The sequence below is a fragment of the Phycodurus eques genome, chromosome 22 (assembly GCF_024500275.1).
Source record: "Phycodurus eques isolate BA_2022a chromosome 22, UOR_Pequ_1.1, whole genome shotgun sequence".
In the NCBI taxonomy this organism is placed as follows: domain Eukaryota; kingdom Metazoa; phylum Chordata; class Actinopteri; order Syngnathiformes; family Syngnathidae; genus Phycodurus; species Phycodurus eques.
Window position 1 is genome coordinate 2323354 of NC_084546.1, and position 16898 is coordinate 2340251.

General features: G+C 41.3%; 3 long non-coding RNA genes across 20 annotated transcripts; 1 reads left to right on the forward strand and 2 right to left on the reverse strand.

The window, feature by feature from the left end:
* The first annotated feature begins 3777 nt into the window (after positions 1-3777).
* Positions 3778-13071, forward strand: LOC133396926 (uncharacterized). Of its 5 annotated transcripts, XR_009767450.1 has the most exons (23): positions 3783-3882; positions 6656-6715; positions 7386-7591; positions 7672-7736; positions 7868-8075; positions 8165-8247; positions 8391-8531; positions 8621-8703; positions 8848-8988; positions 9078-9160; positions 9305-9445; positions 9535-9617; positions 9762-9921; positions 10011-10092; positions 10168-10364; positions 10510-10731; positions 10818-10890; positions 10963-11158; positions 11306-11527; positions 11614-11688; positions 11835-12004; positions 12094-12168; positions 12297-13071. It is a non-coding gene; the product is annotated as an uncharacterized LOC133396926 (long non-coding RNA). The 5 variants fall into 5 exon arrangements; XR_009767448.1 differs by having other exon boundaries at positions 3778-3884; positions 6565-7591; XR_009767449.1 differs by having other exon boundaries at positions 3778-3882; positions 6656-7591.
* Positions 8353-9266, reverse strand: LOC133396931 (uncharacterized). The gene is made up of 5 exons (XR_009767499.1): positions 9209-9266; positions 9040-9133; positions 8752-8943; positions 8583-8676; positions 8353-8486 (listed from the first exon to the last, which is right to left on the reverse strand). It is a non-coding gene; the product is annotated as an uncharacterized LOC133396931 (long non-coding RNA).
* LOC133396929 (uncharacterized) lies at positions 9267-13942 on the reverse strand. Of its 14 annotated transcripts, none has more exons than XR_009767484.1 (21): positions 13693-13942; positions 13437-13565; positions 12782-12826; positions 12685-12728; positions 12583-12607; positions 12056-12470; positions 11860-11959; positions 11742-11789; positions 11579-11659; positions 11288-11483; positions 11072-11203; positions 10944-10993; positions 10783-10863; positions 10492-10687; positions 10278-10409; positions 10149-10198; positions 9973-10065; positions 9788-9885; positions 9666-9718; positions 9497-9590; positions 9267-9400 (listed from the first exon to the last, which is right to left on the reverse strand). It is a non-coding gene; the product is annotated as an uncharacterized LOC133396929 (long non-coding RNA). The 14 variants fall into 14 exon arrangements; XR_009767481.1 differs by adding an exon at positions 12937-12990 and having other exon boundaries at positions 12685-12826; XR_009767474.1 differs by adding an exon at positions 13275-13290 and having other exon boundaries at positions 12685-13113.
* Positions 13943-16898: the final 2956 nt, after the last annotated feature.

The window sequence follows — 16898 nt, forward strand, 5'->3', positions numbered from 1 at the left end:
AGTTATTAAAAAAAACAAACATAAGTTTGAATATTAAAAAAATAGTTGCCATTCATGTGTATGGGGTGCGTCATGACAGATATCTAAAATTCTGTTGCCGATATCTGTAATTCACGAGCAGTATTGGCTGCTAAATTATAAATATCTGAAATGATGAACCCGACACATCAATGACAAAAGTGACGTCTTTTGAAGCGAAATGACATTGCAGATATCTGGAATTCAATTTTGACGAGGCAAAACTGCATGAAAGAAATCTCTATCTGTCGTTTGTGACGAGTCCGATATCTACAATGTTCATTCCACATTGTCAAACTTAGTTTTTCAAAGTTGAGGAGGCCTGCCATACATAGTGTGCTCGAGGCGATGTGTGATGTCACATTACACCACAAGGGGGCGTGAGTGCGCCCTCCCATCTCTCTGTCTCTCTCTGAACTTTAACTTGAACCAACACACAGACAGCAGGAAAGAACATTATCAAATGTTTATCAATAATACTGATGTGGACCAAGTTAGTTTGAAAAAAAAAAGTATTTTAAATATATTATTATTTAAAAGTTACAAAATATTTTCTTTTTTTAACAAGTAACGTCACATTTCTGGGTGTTTTTTTTAATGCTATCAGTCTGTTCTGAAAAAATATAAAATATTTTAAAAATATTGTATTTGTGATTATAACTTATAAAATTTATTTTTTTCCTGATGTTTATTTTTTATTGTTAAATATATTTATGACAAAACGTACGTCCACATCAGTGTCATTTAAAAACATGTCCAGAAATGTGGCATGTTTTTTTAACATAACATTGATGTGGACAAATTTATTTAAAAAAAATCGAAAGTATTATTAAAAATATATTTTTAAAATAACTTGTTTAAAATTGACTTTATTCTGGAAAAATATTTTATTGTTTAAAAAATATATTTTTTAGATAACTTAGCACACTTCTGGACAACAGTTTTTAAATGCCATTAATGTTTTTTTTTTTTTTTTATGACATTTATGTGGACCAAGCTATTTCATAATACAAAAAAGAATATGTAAGTTTTGAATATTTTTAAGAATGTTACTCACTGCTCTTGCTTTTGTGCGCACGACAGGATCGGGGAGGTTTCGGGCCGACGGCCGACAGACATCTGGGAAAGGCGGACGGGACGCCGACCTGCAGTTTGGACACGTGTGAGTACGCGATGTTGTGTGCTTATGGCAAGCCTTCTTAACATTGAAGAGCTGGACTGGATATGTGTTGAAGACCTCGCTCATTCAGTTTTGCCTCATCAAAACTGAATTCCAGATATCTGCGACGTCATTTCGCCGAGGACACGTGACGTCACTTTTACCATTCGTGCGTATGGGGTTCGTCATTACAGATATCGACAATTCGGTTGCCGATATTTGTAATTCACGAGCGGATATTGGCTGCTGAATTATAGATATCCGAAATGACGAACCCAATCACATCAATGGCAAAAGTGACGTCATTTGTTTGAGGCGAAATGACGCTGCAGATATCTGGAAATCAGTTTTGACGAGGCAAAACTGCATGAAAGAAATCTGTCGTTTGTGATGAGTCCGAAGGACGATGTTGATATCTACAATGTTCATTCCACATAGTCAAACTGAGTTTTTCAAAGTTGAGGAGGCTTGCCATACAGAGTGTGCTCGAGGCGATGTGTGATGTCACATGACACCACAAGGGGGCGTGAGTGCACCCACCCATCTCTCTCTCTCTCTCTCTCTCTCTCTCTCGCTCTGAACTTTAACTTGAACCAACACACCGACAGCAAGAAAGAACATTATCAAATGTTTATCAATAATAGTGATGTGGAGCGAGTTAGTTAAAAAGAAAAGAAAGTATTTTAAATATATTATTTAGTTCATTTACAAACTATATATTTATTTTAAAAACAACTTAACAACAACATCAATGTGGATCATGTTATTCAAAGAAATATAAACTATAATAAAAATTTAATATTTTTAAAATAACTTATTTAAAATGTATTTCATTCTGGAAAAAAAATTCGTTGTATAAAATTTTTTCGTTTTTTAAATAACTTAGTCCACATCGTCATTGAAAAACACGTCCAGAAATGTGCTTTTTTTTTTTTTTTTTTCAAATGACATGAATGTGAACAAAAACATGCATAGTAGGTTAATTGAAGACTCTAAATTGCCCATAGGTGTGAATGTGAGTGAGAATGGTTGTTTGTTTATATGTGCCATGCGATGGGCAGCCAACCAGTTCAGGGTGTACCCCGCCTCCTGCCCGATGATAGCTGGGATAGGCTCCAGCACTCCCGCGACCCGAGTGAGGAGAAGCGGCTCAGAGTCCAAACGACCATGTTGATATCAACAATGTTCATTCCACATCGTCAAACTTAGTTTTTCAAAGTTGAGGAGGCTTGCCTTACACAGTGTGCTTGAGGCGATGTGTGATGTCACATGACACCACAAGGGGGCGTGAGTGGGCCCACTCATCTCTCTCTCTCTCTCTCTCTCTCTCTCTCTCTCTCTCTCTCTCTCTCTCTCTCTCTCTCTCTCTCTCTCTCTCTCTGAACTTTAATTTGAACCAACACACAGACAGCAAGAACATTATCGAACACTTCTGGACATGTTTTTAAATAACAGTGATGTGGACCAAGTTAGTTGGAAAAAAATAATTTCAAATATATTATTTAAAAGTTTGTTGACATTTAAAAAAAAAAAAAAAAACCTAACGTTACATTTCTGGGTGTGTTCCTTTTTTAAAAGACATCAATGTGTATCAAGTTATCCATTCAGTTTGAACTGATTGCCAGCCAATCATGTATCAAGTTATTGAAAAAATATTTTAAAAAACTTCAGTTGTTTATAATGTACTTTATTCCGAATTTTTTTTTTAATTGTGATAAATTATATTTTTAAATAACTCCACATCAATGTCATTCAAAAACACATGTACATAAATGTATTTTTTTATATATGACATTGTGGACAGAGTTATGAAAAAAACAAAACCATAAATTTGAATATTAAAAAAATAGTTGCCATTCATGTGGAAGGGGTTCGTCATTACAGATATCTACAATTCCGTTGCCGATATCTGTAATTCACGAGCAGTATTGGCTGCTAAATTATAAATATCTGAAATGACGAACCCGACACATCAATGGCAAAAGTGGCGTCTTTTGAGGCGAAATGACATTGCAGATTTCTGGAATTCAATTTTGACGAGGCAAAACTGCATGAAAGAAATTTCTATCTGTCGTTTGTGACGAGTCCGAAGGACGATGTTGATATCTACAATGTTCATTCCACAACGTCAAACTATGTGGCAAGCCTCAACTTTTAAAAGTTGAGGAGGCTTGCCATACATAGTGTGCTCGAGGCGATGTGATGTCACATGACACCACAAGGTGGCGTGAGTGGGCCCACCCATCGCTCTCTCTCTCTCTCTCTCTCTCTGAACTTTAACTTGAACCAACACACAGACAGCAAGAACATTATCAAATGTTTATCAATAATACTGATGTGGACCAAGTTAGTTGGAAAAAATCGAAAGTATTATAAAAAATATATTTTTAAAATAACTTGTTTAAAATTGACTTTATTCTGGAAAAATATTTATTGTTAAAAAATATATTTTTTAGATAACTAATGGCATTTAAAAACTATTGTCCAGAAGTGTGCCATGTTTTTTTGTTTTTTTTTTTTTAATGACATTTATGTGGACCAAGCTATTTAATAATACAAAAAAGAATATGTAAGTTTTGAATATTTTTAAGAATGTTACTCACTGCTCTTGCTTTTGTGCGCACGACAGGATCGGGGAGGTTTCGGGCCGACGGCCGACAGACATCTGGGAAAGGCGGACGGGACGCCGACCTGCATTTGGACACGTGTGAGTACGCGATGTTGTGTGCTTATGGCAAGCCTTCTTAACATTGAAGAGCTGGACTGGATATGTGTTGAAGACCTCGCTCATTCAGTTTTGCCTCATCAAAACTGAATTCCAGATATCTGCGACGTCATTTCGCCGAGGACACATGACGTCACTTTTGCCATTCGTGCGTATGGGGTTCGTCATTACAGATATCGACAATTCGGTTGCCGATATTTGTAATTCACGAGCGGATCTTGGCTGCTGAATTATAGATATCCGAAATGACGAACCCAATCACATCAATGACAAAAGTGACGTCATTTGTCTGAGGTGAAATGACGCTGCAGATATCTGGAAATCAGTTTTGACGAGGCAAAACTGCATGGAAGAAATCTGTCGTTTGTGATGAGTCCGAAGGACGATGTTGATATCTACAATGTTCATTCCACATTGTCAAACTGAGTTTTTCAAAGTTGAGGAGACTTGCATAGTGTGATGTCACATGACACCACAAACTGAACTTTGACTTGAACCAACACACAGACAGCAAGAACATCATCGAACACTTCTGGACATGTTTTTAAATAACAGTGATGTGGACCAAGTTAGTTGGAAAATAAAATAAATATTATTATTATTGAAAAGTTGATTTAAAAAAATATATATATATTTTTTAAAACAACTTAATACGGAACGTCACATTTCTCTTTTTTTTTTTTTAAATGACAATGTGTATAATGTTATCATCCATCAATTTTCCATCGCGCTTATCCTCACTGGGTCCCAGTTGACTTCGGGCGACAGGTGGCTTTCTCTATTTTTTTTTCATAACTTGGGCCACATGTCATTTAAAAACATGTCCAGAAATGTGCTGTTTGACATTGATGTGGACCAAGTTATTAAAAAAAAAAAAAAAAAAGAGCATATAAGTTTGAAAATTTTTAAGTAACTTATGTTAAATATATATATATATATATTTTGTTTAAAATAACTTGGTCCATAGCAATATCATTTCAAAACACATGCCCAGAAATCTGTCATGCTTTGTTTTTATGACATTGATTTGGATCGAGTTATTTATATAAAAAAAAAAAAAAAATCTGTTTTATTTTTAAAGTAACTTATGTTAGAAAAATGATATTATTTAAATGACCACTTTGTCCACATCAATGTTGTTTAAAAACATATATCACATTTCTTGATGTGTTTTTAAACGACATGGTTGTGGACAAAGTTATTTAAAAAAAGTAATGTTTTAATATTTTTCAAACAACTTGGTCCACATCAATGTCATTCAAAACCACATGTCCAGAACTCTGCCATGTTTTTGTTTTTAAATGACATTGAATATTTAAAAAACAATGTAAATTACTTGGTCCACATCAATGTTTAAAAACATGTATCATGTTTCTGGGCGTATTTTTAAAGGACACTGATGTGGAATGAGTTATTTAAAACAAAAAAATCATAAGTTTGAATAGTTTGAAAATAACTTGCGTCAAAAATATATTTTAGTAACTACTTGGTCCACATCAATGTCATTTAAAAACATCTCACATTTTTGGACTTGTTTTTCCAATGACATTGCCGTATAGTAAGCGATCCAAAAAATGTTCTGTCAATAAAGTACTTGTGAAAAGAACTTACTTTTGTGCTCATCTTAGGTTTTGTTAGAGAGAGCGATGTCAGACGGGTTTGTGCGCTCGACACTTCGGCCGCTTCCGTGCGTGGCCTGTCGTTAACGTGTGCAACTTGAATTCGTCCCGCACTAATGTTCATTCCTAAAATGTCATCACAGTTTTGCTGCTCAATAAATTGTTCAACTTGAGTCATGGTGTTTTCTTGCTAAGTCTGCCCTTACCTCATTTGGAGCCTTTCGCGCATCGTGGTCGCCGCAGTGGACGGCTCTTCAAAAGCTGCTTTGAGTCTTGAGGTGAGAGTTGCGCAGCAGTCATTACAGTGAACGCTAGTGTATCATTGTTCCTCTCTGTCTCCACATGACGCAAACTACAGGACTTTAAAAAGTCTTGTAGCTTTGCTCATGTGGAGATAGAGGGGAACAGTAATAAACTGACGTTCACTGTAGTGACTGATGTGCAACTTAGACCTCAGGACTCCAAAACAACTTTTGAAAAGCCGTCTTCGAATCCACCAATCACAGCGCTTCAACGCGCCGAGCCCAGCCAATCAGGGCGACCTCATTTGCATAACCACGCCCACTTTTGCGCTTTTTCCACATCTCGACCAATCAGAATGTTTCAAATGTGCGTAGCCACGCCCACTTTTGGACCAATCACAGCCTTGGATTCTCATTGCCTCAGCCAATCACAAAGCATTATTCCAGCCCTTCCCCTGCTCATTTTCCCTGAAAAAAATTTCAGGGGCAGGGAAAAAAAAAAAAAATCCGGGAAATTTTTTGAAAAAAAAAAAATTCCGGAAATTTTTTTGAAAAAAAAAAAAAAAAAAAAATCCAGAAAATTTTTTGAAAAAAAAAAAAAAAAAAATCCGGAAAATTTTTGGGAAAAAAAAAAAAAAAATTTTGAAAAAAAGTTTAGAAAATATTTTTAGAATTTTTTTTGTTTTGTTTTGTTTTTTTTAGTTTGTTTTTTTAAGTAAAGAAACTAAGTTTTTTTTGTGATGTGTGTTTGAAGAATGAGAAGAGTTTAAAGTGTTGTAATCAGCTTTTATTTTTTTGCAGAGTAGATGTTAAGCAACAGACATGAAATCACAAAGGAAACCAAGTCGAAGTCTGATGACATCAGCAATCGTCTCATCGCTGCCTGGTGAAGTGGTCGGCCAGTGTGACGAGAGCGAGGACCGGTGTGCGGACCTAAGACAACAAAACATCAGTGAGTCAAAAGTTAAGTCAACCTGTTGTGCAGCAAATGATCTTTGACACGAAACCTACCAGCGAGGAAGACGGGCGACTTGTTTTCTGGGCCTTAGAGCACTCGCACGGCTGCGTGACCGGGAAGCTGACAAGTGTTCCTCTGCAACTCTGGAAGAAATGTGGAAAAACAAAAAACTGGATCAAAGAACACCTAATTGTGGAATGAAGACATTTCAAAGCACGTACCTTCCAGGGGTCAAGGTCTCCCGCTTCTCCAAAATTTGACTTCAGCACCTTGTGGATGAAAGGAAGCAACAAGAAAAACATTTTTGGTGTGCAGCTCTGCTCCGTATCGTGAATGCAGCGTGTTGTCACCTTGTAGGAAAGCTGGCCCCGGAATGACGAGGAACATGGAAGTGGACACAGACCCCATTTGCATTTTTTGTGGTTAACAGTCGACCGCAACCTTCGGCAGAAGCTGTTTGACCGTGACGAGAGAAACCGTCTTCGTATCAAATGTCTTCTGAAGACTCCACGGTGGTACAGACTTCGCCAGGAGACCTGAACACAAGAGATTAACGGGGAACCAGTCAAGCTGCTGTTTAATAAATGTATTAGCAAGGCAACAAAGCTGAAGGCAGCGTTGAGGACCTTCCGCACGTTCATGTAGAACTTGTCTCTTCGCCCAGCAGGTGGAGGAGCTTGCTGGCCGAGTCCCCGATGGCACTTGGACTGGAAGCTGACCTGCATGTGGAGTCAAAGGAAAAAGCAGATGAGGGCACTTCAAACTTCAATTTGCTGATCTTGTTTTGTAGCTTACGTCACCTCTCAACATGTTGGACAGAAAGTTGACCATCACTCCAGGTTTCCACCACCTACAACAACAAGAAACCAAGTATTTGGATTCATCAAGTCTATCGTTGCAAAAGGTTCCTACCTTGATTGAAATTGACTTCAGGAGATCATGTTCTCCAGGGATCTTTCAGCACCACCTGGTGGACGTGCACATGAAGAACATGCAAGTGTCCAGGACCAAGAAGGTAAAGAACTTGAGGGTCCTGGCTGCAGCGGATCTCAGAGTGCAACTGCAGAAGAGAGTTGTTAAAAACTTAACTGCTCAAGTCAACTATTGTGTTGTGTTTTAAAAAAATACAACCATCTTGTTCCTCAGCTCCCAATGACTTCAAACAAGAGGCTGTCGTGACTGCAGCCAAAACACATCAAGAAAGGACAGCGCTGGAAAGTCATCTCAGGTAGACTGGAACAAGTACTAGAACAAGAACAGTCTTCATTTCAAACGACTCAGGCCTTCTGAGTGGACTGGTGGCACGAGACCTGAAACCAAGAGATGAACGAGGGACCAGTCAAGCTGCTGTTTAGTAAGTTTATTAGCATGTGTCAACATTCAAGATTAAGGCAGCGTCGTTGACCTTCTGCACATTCATGTGGAACTCTTCTCTTTGCCCAGCAGGTGGAGGATCTTGGTGGCCGAGTCCCCCGATGGCACTTGGACTGGAACCCGACCTGCATGTGGAGTCAAAGAAAAAGCAAGTGAGGGCGCTTCAAACTTAAATTTGCTGAGCTGTTTTGTAGCTTACTTCAACTCAACATGCTGGACAGGAAGTTGATCATGAGGCCATGTTTCCACCACCTGGAACAACAAACAAAAGTCATTAAGTCTGTCTTTCCAACAGGTCCCAAGCTTAGAGTTACTGCAACAAGAACCATCCTCGTATCAAACGACTGAAGCCTTCAGAGTGGACTGGTGGTCAGAGACTTCTCCGGGAGACCTGAACACAACGAGATGAACGAGGGACCGGCCAAGCTCCTATTTAGTAAGTTTATTCGCATGTGTCAATGTTCAAGATTAAGGCAGCGTCGTTGACCTTCTGCACATTCATGTGGAACTCTTCTCTTTGCCCAGCAGGTGGAGGATCTTGGTGGCCGAGTCCCCCGATGGCACTTGGACTGGAACCCGACCTGCATGTGGAGTCAAAGAAAAAGCAAGTGAGGGCGCTTCAAACTTAAATTTGCTGAGATTGTTTTGTAGCTTACTTCAACTCAACATGCTGGACAGGAAGTTGATCATGAGGCCATGTTTCCACCACCTGGAACAACAAACAAAAGTCATTAAGTCTGTCTTTCCAACAGGTCCCAAGCTTAGAGTTACTGCAACAAGAACCATCCTCGTATCAAACGACTGAAGCCTTCAGAGTGGACTGGTGGTCAGAGACTTCTCCGGGAGACCTGAACACAACGAGATGAACGAGGGACCGGCCAAGCTCCTATTTAGTAAGTTTATTCGCATGTGTCAATGTTCAAGATTAAGGCAGCGTCGTTGACCTTCTGCACATTCATGTGGAACTCTTCTCTTTGCCCAGCAGGTGGAGGATCTTGGTGGCCGAGTCCCCCGATGGCACTTGGACTGGAACCCGACCTGCATGTGGAGTCAAAGAAAAAGCAAGTGAGGGCGCTTCAAACTTAAATTTGCTGAGATTGTTTTGTAGCTTACTTCAACTCAACATGCTGGACAGGAAGTTGATCATGAGGCCATGTTTCCACCACCTGGAACAACAAACAAAAGTCATTAAGTCTGTCTTTCCAACAGGTCCCAAGCTTAGAGTTACTGCAACAAGAACCATCCTCGTATCAAACGACTGAAGCCTTCAGAGTGGACTGGTGGTCAGAGACTTCTCCGGGAGACCTGAACACAACGAGATGAACGAGGGACCGGCCAAGCTCCTATTTAGTAAGTTTATTCGCATGTGTCAATGTTCAAGATTAAGGCAGCGTCGTTGACCTTCTGCACATTCATGTGGAACTCTTCTCTTTGCCCAGCAGGTGGAGGATCTTGGTGGCCGAGTCCCCCGATGGCACTTGGACTGGAACCCGACCTGCATGTGGAGTCAAAGAAAAAGCAAGTGAGGGCGCTTCAAACTTAAATTTGCTGAGATTGTTTTGTAGCTTACTTCAACTCAACATGCTGGACAGGAAGTTGATCATGAGGCCATGTTTCCACCACCTGGAACAACAAACAAAAGTCATTAAGTCTGTCTTTCCAACAGGTCCCAAGCTTAGAGTTCTACTTCACCTTTAGCGTGACCACTACTACTGCAACAAGAACCATCCTCGTATCAAACGACTGAAGCCTTCAGAGTGGACTGGTGGTCAGAGACTTCTCCGGGAAACCTGAACACAACGAGAGACCGGCCAAGCTCCTATTTAGTAAGTTTATTCGCATGTGTCAATGTTCAAGATTAAGGCAGCGTCGTTGACCTTCTGCACGTTCATGTAGAACTTGTCTCTTTGCCCAGCAGGTGGAGGAGCTTGCTGGCCGAGTCCCCGATGGCACTTGGACTGGAAGCTGACCTGCATGTGGAGTCAAAGAAAAAGCAGGTGAGGGGGGTGCTTCAAACTTAAATTTGCTGATCTTGTTTTGTAGCTTACGTCACCTCTCAACATGTTGGACAGAAAGTTGACCATGATGCCATGTTTCCACCACCTACAACAACAAGAAACCAAGTATTTGGATTCATCAAGTCCGTCTTTGCAAAAAGGTTCCAACCTTGATTGAAATTTACTTCACAAGATCAGGTTCTCCAGGGATCCTTCAGCGCCACCTGGTGGACGTGCGCAGGAAGAACATGCAAGTGTCCAGGACCAAGAAGGTAAAGAACTTGAGGGTCCTGGCTGCAGCGCATCTCCGAGTGCAACTGCAGAAGAGAAAGTTGTTAAAAACTTAACTGCTCAAGTCAGCTATTGTGTTGTCTGAAAAAAAATAAAAAATAAAAATACAGCCATCTTGTTCCTCAGCTCCCAATGACTTCAAACAAGAGGCTGTCGTGACTGCAGCCAAAACTCATCAAGAAAGGACAGCGCTGGAAAGTCATCTCAGGTAGACTGGAACCTTCTGCTTGAACAAGAACAGTCTTCGATTCAAACGACTCAGGCCTTCTGAGTGGACTGGTGGCGCAAGACTTCTCCAGGAGATCTGAAACCAAGAGATGAACGAGGGACCAGTCAAGCGCCTATTTAGTAAGTTTATTAGCATGTGTCAACGTTCAAGATTAAGGCAGCGTCGTTGACCTTCTGCACATTCAGGAACTCTTCTCTTTGTCCAGGATCTTGGGGGCCGAGTCCCCGACGGCACTTGGACTGGAAGCAGACCTGCATGTGGAGTCAAAAAGAAAGCAGGTGAGGGCGCGTCAAACTTCAATTTGCTGATCTTGTTTTGTAGCTTACGTCACCTCTCAACATGTTGGACAGAAAGTTGACCATGATGCCATGTTTCCACCACCTACAACAACAAGAAACCAAGTATTTGGATTCATCAAGTCCGTCTTTGCAAAAGGTTCCAACCTTGATTGAAATTTACTTCACAAGATCAGGTTCTCCAGGGATCCTTCAGCGCCACCTGGTGGACGTGCGCAGGAAGAACATGCAAGTGTCCAGGACCAAGAAGGTAAAGAACTTGAGGGTCCTGGCTGCAGCGCATCTCCGAGTGCAACTGCAGAAAAGAAAGTTGTTAAAAACTTAACTGCTCAATTGCTCGTCAGCTATTGTGTGGTCTTTAAAAAAAAATAAAAAATACAGCCATCTTGTTCCTCAGCTCCCAATGACTTCAAACAAGAGGCTGTCGTGACTGCAGCCAAAACGCATCAAGAAAGGACAGCGCTGGAAAGTCATCTCAGGTAGACTGGAACCTTCTGCTTGAACAAGAACAGTCTTCGATTCAAACGACTCAGGCCTTCTGAGTGGACTGGTGGCGCAAGACTTCTCCAGGAGATCTGAAACCAAGAGATGAACGAGGGACCAGTCAAGCGCCTATTTAGTAAGTTTATTAGCATGTGTCAACGTTCAAGATTAAGGCAGCGTTGTTGACCTTCTGCACATTCAGGAACTCTTCTCTTTGTCCAGGATCTTGGGGGCCGAGTCCCCAACGGCACTTGGACTGGAAGCCGACCTGCATGTGGAGTCAAAAAGAAAAAGCAGGTGAGGGCGCGTCAAACTTAAATTTGCTGAGCTTGTTTTGTAGCTTACTTCACCTCAACACACTGGACAAGAAGTTGATCATGATGCCATGTTTCCACCACCTGGAACAAAAAACAAAATTCCTTCAAGTCTCGTCTTTCCAACAGGTCCAAGCTTGGAAATCTACTTCACACTTGAGCTTTAACACCACGACTGCAACAAGAACCGTCTTCATATCAAACGACTGAAGCCTTCAGAGTGGACTGGTGGCGCAGAGACTTCTCCGGGAGCCCTGAACACAACGAGATGAACGAGGGACCAGCCAAGCTCCTATTTAGTAAGTTTATTAGCATGTGTCAACGTTCAAGATTAAGGCAGCGTCGTTGACCTTCTGCACATTCATTTGGAACTCTTCTCTTTGTCCAGGATCTTGGGGGCCGAGTCCCCGATGGCACTTGGACTAGAAGCCGACCTGCATGTGGAGTCGAAAAGAAAAAGCAGGTGAGGGCGCGTCAAACTTAAATTTGCTGTGTTTATTTGTAGCGCAATGTCACCGCTCAACATGTTGATTGTGACGCCATGTTTCCACCACCTGGAACAACAAACAAAATTCATTGACTTTTCAACAGGTCCCAAGCTTAGAGATCGACTTCACCAGTTGATCCATGATCAGGTTCTCCAGGAATTCTTCGGCACCACCTGGTGGACGTGAGCAGCAAGAACATGCTACTGTCCAGGAGCGAGAAGGTAAAGAACTTGAAGGATCTGGCTGCAGCGCAGCTCAGAGTGCAACTTTGGGGGAACTGCAGAAGAGAACAAATTGAAAACTTCTGTCAGCCAGTTTGTTTTTATATCAATATCTTGGATAACAAAACCCAAAGGTTACTGCTGGCAAGTCATCTCGGGTGTCCTTACCCTCCTTCAGTCCATCAGATTCTTCCTGGGTTGATACAAAAGCACCACAACATTAAACGTTAACCCCAACATTTGGTGTTGCCATCGAGTGCGTGTTCCCACCTGAACTGTGATGACATCGCTGGAGGCTGCCTGGTCAGCTCGTGCTGAAAGAAATGAGTCACTTTTGTTTTTGTACATGTATGAAAGTTTGTCTCACCAGTGAGGAGAGCAGGGAGCAGCCGGACGCCTCGTCAGCGACGGCCTGAAAGACACGACAACACTGTTAGCGTTCGACGTTTCCCAATTCAGCCCCACGAGCCAGTTTGACTTCGCAACGTGACAATGGAGCGAGGGGTTTATCAGTAGACCCACAAAAGTCTCAAGAGGCCTGCCCCAAAAGGCAGCCATTTAGTTGAAGATTTGAACCTGTAATCAGAAATGAGAATTAATCCAAAAGACAATTACTTGATGTATTCTGTTTAATAAAGGATATGCGGTGTAGAGAAACAGGAATTCACTCAATTTGGCCATTCGGTTGAAGATTCAAACCTATGAACAGAAAGGAGAAACGGATGAATAATTCTGTTTCATTTAAAATAAAAAATTAAAGTCAGCCATTTTAGACTCAATTTCAAGATGTGCACAAAAAAAAAAAAACACTTTAATATAATTATACTTCATTCAGTTGAATTGTGAATTTGTGTACTTACCTCCTGCAAAACGGCACTTTTGTCCAAATGTTGGAAAAGTTTGAGCCAAAACTTTAATTATAAAAAGTGCCAATAATTCAAAGTACATTCACGTCATTAGTGCATGTACTAAATTATAAATTAAACTGTCGTAAATTCCCCGTTATTGTTTAGTTTACTTACTGTGTGCATTCATTTATCAGCATATACCCCAGATAAATGCGTTTTGGTGTAGTTTAAGCTCGCAGGAGACGTTAAATGCCTCCGAAAGCTCAAAGGTTTTAGCTAGCATGCTAGCAAGATGTTAGCACCCTGAAAAGAGAGACTTGGTGTTAATTTGACTTGCTTTGACATGTTTTGGTCACTTCGAAATGTTCAAAGTGAGAAAAATGCAGCGAATTTTGCGAAGCTTCAGAAGAGAGTGTGAGCACTTAGTTACCTTGTCAAAGTTTTGGACGATCTTGTGGAAACGCCGGTGACGGGTCGCTGGCAAAAGAGAACGAGTGTCGCATTTGGCCCGACTTAAATAGGTTGACGGTGATGACGCAATAATTGGGAAAAAAAAAATATATCACAGGAAAGTAGAAAAAATGTGTGTTCCATTGAAAAAGCAAACAGTTAAATACATTGACTTAAACACAGCAAACTGGCAGCACGGGGGTTCGAACCAAGACCGCCTGCTTCGCAGTTCTGTTCGTAACGCACTGGACTAGATCTCACTGACGGTTTCCGGTATGTGCATTGTTATTTGTCATATTTTGGCACGAAGCGTGTTCGCGGATTTACTCATCGATGAATACAAACAAACGTCACACAAACGGTTGACCAAAACTGGTCTAAAGGTTTAATGCTTTGCCTGCTGCCCAGGAGACCCTGGTTCGAGTCTCCTTTCTGCTCCATGTATCTGTATCTATATCAATATATACTGAAGTGGAGGAGAAGGTGGGGATTGAACCTGGGTCACCAAAACTCGAGGTATAGTTTTAGACCATTCGGCCAATTTGGCTGAAAATTCAGAAAATTTGGGGGTTGTATTTATAATGTTTGAACACCGGTGTTGTCGCTCGCATATGAATACGTACGAATCGCCCAAGGTTGTCGGATGGAAAATAGCTCAGTGGTTTGTATCACTGACTGTAGTTCTGGTAACTCGTGTTCGATCCTTCCTTTGTCCAACATTTATATTTCTCCACAATGTTTGTTAATAAGTGGAGTTCAGAATCGGGATCGAACCCGGGACGCCGGAACAAGAGGTAAAGTTTTAGACCATTCGGCCAATTCGACTGAAAATATTTAATTTTTTTGGTTGTATATATGACTTCTGAGCACCGTTGTCGTCGCTAAGACATTAATATGTACGAACCACCTGAGTTTGTCAACTGCAACATAGTCCAGTGGTTTGGGTCACTGACTATAATACTAGTGACTCGTGTTCGATCCTTCCTTTGTCCACCATTTATATCTTTCCACATTATTTGTCAATAAGTGGAGTTCAGAGTGGGGATCGAACCCGGGACGCCGGAACAAGAGGTAAAGTTTTAGACCATTCGGCCAATTCGACTGAAAATATTTAATTTTTTTGGTTGTATATATGACTTCTGAGCACCGTTGTCGTCGCTAAGACATTAATATGTACGAACCACCTGAGTTTGTCAACTGCAACATAGTCCAGTGGTTTGGGTCACTGACTATAATACTAGTGACTCGTGTTCGATCCTTCCTTTGTTCACCATTTATATCTCGTCACAATATTTGTTAATAAGTGGAGTACAGAGTGGGGATCGAACACGGGACGCCCGAACCGGAGGCAAAGTTTTAGACCACTCATCCATATTGTTGGGGGAGCGTTTGGAATTTTATGTTATTTCTTACCCAAACTGTTCACGTTGAAGTTAGTCCAGTGGGTAGTGTTTTCGACTCCTATTCTGGTGGCACGAATTCGACCCTCACTTTGTTCATTTATGGACCTTATATCTGTCGGCTCAGGTCATGCGGGGCAAAAAGCTATTTGCCTGCAGTTACATGAAGGCAGAGGTGCTTGGCATCACTCTTGAAGAGGTCAACCTCCACCCTTGACATGTTGGAGAGCTTTCAGAAATTTGGGTTGTATTTATGGTTCGTCGTCCAAATGTTGACAGAGCTGATGCGTCCCTTAACATCCCACCTCATCTTTTTGGACGACCCCCCACACGAGCAAGCACCAAGCACTTCTGCTCGTCAGCTCGGTTTCAAAATGACAATGAATGAACGTGTGACAGTGTCGCGTTTGACTTTGCTTTATTGTTGATCATGAATAAATTCACTTCGCTTTTCAAATTCACAACAACAAAAAGAAATCTTTGAGTTGCGGGGTCTCTCCAGCTCCAAGATGTCAAAATCCTGGTCTGACAGCTACGGGGTCTTGAGAGCTTGCAGCGTACACACACACAGACACAAAACGTTGCAATCAAATTTAGTCACAGTCAGACGCAATTGTGTTTGTTTTTGAATGACCCTAAAACGGCTGCTTCGAGCCATAACAGCAGCTTTCCTGTATTTTTTTATTGCATGGCTTCTTCTTGAGACTTTTTGGTGGCTCTACGGACTAAATAACAGAGTAAACTACAAAAAAAGACAAGAAAAAGCCCTGCCTGACACATCTGCAAGATCAAGAGGTCCTCAGTCGCTCGTGTTGGCAGTTTGTTGAATGCTCACAGGGTGCCAGGTGGTTAGACAGCGATTTAACACGTCACCATTTTTCTCACTAAACGCGTTTCCAAAGGTGCTATTGATATGAAAATTGGGAACAACCCAAGTCATCTGTACATACAAAGAAAGCAGAACAAATACGCTCAGGAATTCAGTTGTGTGTAAAAATGTGAAATGACACAGGCAATAAAGTATTGAATACGCCAACTGGTATTTATTTAATACTATTTTCCCCAAGCCTTTGTTTGCAACGACAGCTTCAAGACGCCTCCTATACGGAGAAACTAGTCGCACGCGTGTGATTTTGGTCCATTCCTCACTCGGGTCGTGGGCGTGCTGGCGCCGGTCTCAGCTGACTCTGGGCAAGAGGCCGGGTACACCCTGGACTGGTCGCCAGCCAATCGCAGTTGCTTCTTATCCATCTTTATTCGTGATGATTTATTATTCACAAATTACAAAAAAAAAAAAGAAAGCGCAATACAGATACAGAGAAATATTGTACAACAAAGAACAGCAACAGTCGCCCGCGAGGATAACATTTGAACAATGAAATTCTACTGCAGGATCAACAACGTGCATGTGCAAAAAAAAAAATATTCTACGATTGAATGAAGGCTAAGGCAGCATCCTTGACAAAGTGGATGTTGGACTCAAAAGTCAGGACTTGTGCACTTCAGGCAACTGAGGAGCCACATCAGCACATTAACTTATGTCTCTTATGTGACATAAGCTCCAACAACACCTGCGTAATGTGTGCTCATCCATGACAGCTGCAAGGTTTTTAAAAACATCAACAAAACAACAACAACAAACGAAAACCGGGTCGTTTCCCATTTGTCGTTTTCGTCCATCAGAAGGAAAAACGAATGAGCTTTGTGCCCGCTAGAGGGCACTGCGTATCAGCTCGTGCTTTTCTCATCCGGCCAATCAGCACACTGCAACAAATCTAGCGCCCCT